This window comes from Myodes glareolus, chromosome 24, assembly GCF_982192425.1.
Source record: "Myodes glareolus chromosome 24, mMyoGla1.1, whole genome shotgun sequence".
In the NCBI taxonomy this organism is placed as follows: Eukaryota; Metazoa; Chordata; class Mammalia; order Rodentia; family Cricetidae; genus Myodes; species Myodes glareolus.
Genome location: NC_142049.1, coordinates 27,928,654 through 27,932,810, shown reverse-complemented (window position 1 = coordinate 27,932,810; position 4,157 = coordinate 27,928,654). Strand labels below are relative to the sequence as shown.

The 4,157-nt window shown below is 50.7% G+C and overlaps 1 long non-coding RNA gene across 1 annotated transcript; it reads right to left on the bottom strand.

Annotated features, from left to right (window-relative positions):
* Positions 1 to 331: 331 nt before the first annotated feature.
* Positions 332 to 1,980, bottom strand: LOC146889912 (uncharacterized). The gene is made up of 2 exons (XR_014999598.2): positions 1,901 to 1,980; positions 332 to 752 (listed from the first exon to the last, which is right to left on the bottom strand). It is a non-coding gene; the product is annotated as an uncharacterized LOC146889912 (long non-coding RNA).
* Between the last annotated feature and the right edge of the window lie 2,177 nt (positions 1,981 to 4,157).

Here is a 4,157-nt window from a genome sequence, read left to right as displayed (position 1 = left end):
CCTCTAGAGTAGGTCCAGTACTGGAGAGGGGACCCCGCTGTGCCTGGCAATGGCTGAGTGTCTGGGTTTTGATCCACCAACAGGATTGCTTCACAGTGAGAAAAACCTCAGGGGAGAGACAACTTTTCAACAGAATGTCCCAACAGCCCAGGAGCACCATCTGGCCTTGACTGGGAGGACACAGTCTTGCAGCTGCTTTGAGAACCTGCAGCCTTGAGAACAGCTCAGACAATGTTGAGATTAAGTAAAAAATACCAAGAAGTCAGCTTCCTCCTAAGATAATAAAAATCCCATCAACACACACATAACGTCCTGTAGAATCCTACTCAGCTTTGTGAAAACTACATCTTTTATTTGTTTTAAATTAGGAAGAAATAACTTGGAGTGCAAGGTTAGAAGGTCCTGTTTTGCTGGGCTAAGCCTCACCATCAAGACTGCCTTGGAGTGAGGGAATCAGCCAGGGAAATCTGGTGGAATCCGGGGGCTCTTAAGGGTGTGCGTTCACCTGGTTTCTCATTTAACTGTTGGTGCTGGCCAATATCTTGATCTTGAGGGTGTTTGTTGAAGTTCTTGCATTTCTACCATCTGTCTACAGGTCAGGTGTCAAGACAAGATTTACACACTCAACGGATCCAATTAAATGAAATGCCTGCCCCAGCGGCTCAAAACACGGCTAATAAAGGCAGGTCACACTCTGGAATCCAGTGGCTCTTCCCAGTCACCCTGATTGCTCCTTGCAGGCAAACTGTGGGCTGATGAGAGGAATGTAGGGTCAGAAGTGGGTCCAAGGCGGGCCACACATTTCCCTCCCCATATTTCATTTGAGACAGGCACAGCTTTTACGGAGAATACGGGTGTTTTCCTGAAGGAGTCAAGTGTAATTTGAACCCTTCAATCTCTGGACCCAGAGTAAGAAGATAAAAGTGCAAGGGGAGAAAATGTTTCAAAAGAATTTTCTTTTTTTTCTCGTGTGGTTGATAGTATGAATTACTGTCTGAAACGGCTTTCAATTAAGACAGGTGACAGGAATCCTTTATGCGCCCTCTATCAAGTACAAGTTGAAAAATTTTGAAATGCGCCAACTGCCTAACTAAAAATAAATAAATCGCTTTGGTGTCTAGCTAAAAATAAGAGCATTGTGAGGAAAGAGCAAGCCCTTAGGGACCAGCTGCGACAATGACAGGGTGCATGTGGCTGGGGTGTCTTCAGATGTGCTGCTGAGACAGAGGATCGAGCAGCCATTACATCCAGGCTGACCTTTGGGGGTTCAGAGGCACCAAGCAGTGTGTGTGTGTGTGTGTATGTGTGTGTGGTGTGTGTGTGTAAAGTGGTTCAGAGGCATCAACTAGTGTGTGTGTGTGTGTGTGTGTGTGTGTGTGTGTGCGCGCGTAAAGGGGTTCAGAGGCATCAGCCAGTGTGTGTGTGTGTGTGTTGGTTAGTTTAGTGTTCCCATAGCAGCAAGAGCACCATGGAGGTGGGGACTGCTGACTGCATGGTCATTGTAGGACAGTGTGAGCCTGCTTAGGGTCTGTACGGTCCGAGCCTGCAACTCTACCCTATCCCTGGGTTTGAGGCTTAGGGACAACAGGTGACAGACTGGGCTCCTCCCTATGGGGCTGAAGGCCAAATAAGGTCCGAGTGAACCTAAGCCACAAGTGGGCACCTCCGTGCATGCCACTCGAGTTATTTGCGGCGAAGGGGGCTCTGAGGCAGGAAAGCCTGTGGTTTATAATAGGGCAGAGCAGGAAGTCAGCTTCCATCTGGAATTCCTACCACCACCAACCAGCTGCCACTCATGGTCCCCAGGGAGAGCGGTTTACAGACAATGTCGAGCAAGTGCGCATTCCAGGCGCCAGTGGAAAGCAACAGCCACCCGGAACGCTGGGAAATGCGGGCTTACCGGTCACCACCACGCAGCGGGACTCCGAGTCCATGAGGCCCGGCTGAGCTAGGCTGGGGGTGGGGGTCAGTCACGTTTCGGACGGGAAATGCGAGGACCAACCACGTGGGGAGTGTGGCGAGGCCACGCCCTCGGAGCTGAACTGGCGGCCTCTGGAAGCTTGAACCTAGACGTTGCCAGAACTCACCTGGACTCAGCTTAGGTGGTTCCGTAGGATGCCTGTCATCAAGGTGCTCGACCCTGTAACGACCAACTGTCCCAATGCTGCGCGCTTACTAGGGCCCACGACCGAAATATCTCAAACTGGGACTGCCGGCCACTCTCTGTGATTCGCACCTACCTTGATACCCCCCGCCCCCGTCCTCGGTAGAAAGCCCTGCTGCCCAGTGTAGTCCCAGGTTTGTGCTTAATCTTGAATTCGGCAAAACATTTAAACAAGCAACCAAACACTAAGAAAACACTAGAAACTGTAGGCGCTGGCTGCAAGCACCTGCTGCCTAGGCATCATGGACCCACTGTCAAATTATCCTCAGCGCCTGAGTTTTCTTGTTCTGTGGCGTGGGGCTCACCCCCGCCCCGCATATATGGAGCATTCTGCCTCCCACGCATGTCCCCAGCTGCATCAGCCTGGAGCGACAGGGCTCACCAGCTGGTTGATGTCTGCTGGCTTCAGACTGCCTCATCCTGTCTGTGAAGTGCTTCGTACTGCACTTCCTGGCAAAAGTGCCATCCGATGTCACCCACAGCCTTGGCATTTTTCTGCGTTCTAGATGCACCTTGGGGCTTTTAAATTTTGCCAGCGATACAATAACAAGAAACCTAAAGTTTGGGCCAGGTCTGCTGATGTCTTATGCAGCATGTTGGCCTTTCAAAAATACTATTAACATTTTTTAAACTGAAAACACTATTTTTCGAAGGATGTGTAATAGAGAAACAACACACATATTTCTCTTTCTCCTTGCCATCCCACCCCCCCCCCCCGTCCCCCCTCTCCACGCAATGGGGTGGGGAGGAGCCAGTAGAGTGTGAGCAACGCACCCTACAGTTTCCGGAAGTTCCTTGTGCTGGGGGGTGATCTAGAGAGACCAAGTAATTGTTATTTAATCGGTCCTGACCTCTCCCTCTCCTCTCCTCTCCTCTCCTCTCCTCTCCTCTCCTCTCCTCTCCTCCTCCTCTCCTCTCCTCTCCTCTCCTCTCCTCTCCTCTCGTCTCCTCTCCTCTCCTCTCCTCTCCTCTCCTCTCCTCCCCTCCCCTCCCCTCCCCTCCCTCTCCTCTCTCTCTCCCTCCCCTCTCTCTCCCTCCCCTCTCTCTCCCTCCCCTCTCTCTCCCTCCCCTCTCTTTCTCCCTCCCTCCTTCCCTCCTTTCTTTCTTTCCTTCCTTCCTTCCTCCTTCCTTCCTTCCTTCCTTCCTTCCTTCCTTCCTTCCTTCCTTTCTTTCTTTCTTTCTTTCTTTCTCTCTTCTTTCAAAAGTTAATTGAGATTCCTGCTCCAGACTCAATCTCCTTTTAATTGGCCCCTGGAGGTGGGGCCCCGGCCTCTTGTTACCAGGAAACATCGAAAGCCACCATTTCTTTCAGCCAGCTTTCTACCACTTTCCCCGGGAGGCTGAGGCCAGCCGGGTTCTAGAGGAACTCAGAGGGCTTTGTACTAGGCCTGGCTGGGGTAGGGCTGCAGGTGGGGGTCCTAGTTTCTTTCACTCCTGTGGGCTTTTGTAGACATTTGTCCAACTCCCTCTGCTGAACTGTCCCTCCCTGACTGGTGGCCTTTACATTTTTCTGTTAGGAGGGATATGTTTCCAGGTCACAGTAAAACCAGCTGACAAAATGACCAAGTTTGAAAAGGTGGTTGCTGGTAGTGGTTTCTCTGTGTCGCTTTGGAACCTGTCCTGGAACTGGCTTTGTAGACCAGAGCTGGCCTTGAACTCACAGAGATCCACCTGCCTCTGCCTCTGCCTCCCCAAGTGCTGGGATTAAAGGCATTTGCCACCCCACCCGGCATAGGCAGGCAGATCTTGGAGTTTGAGGTTGTCTTAGTCTACAAAGTTCCAGAATAGCCACTGCTACACAGATAAAACCCTGTCTCCAAAACCAAACACGTGCCAGCAAGTCTAACCCTGTTTACTAATGCTTACTCAGTTTAGAGAAAGCTTTCCCCTTAACTGCAATTTCTATTTGTGAACAAGACTACTCTTTTGGTAATGAAGCTGTAATCGCTATTGTTGTTGTTATTTAGAAAGGATCCTGAGCTGATGACTATAT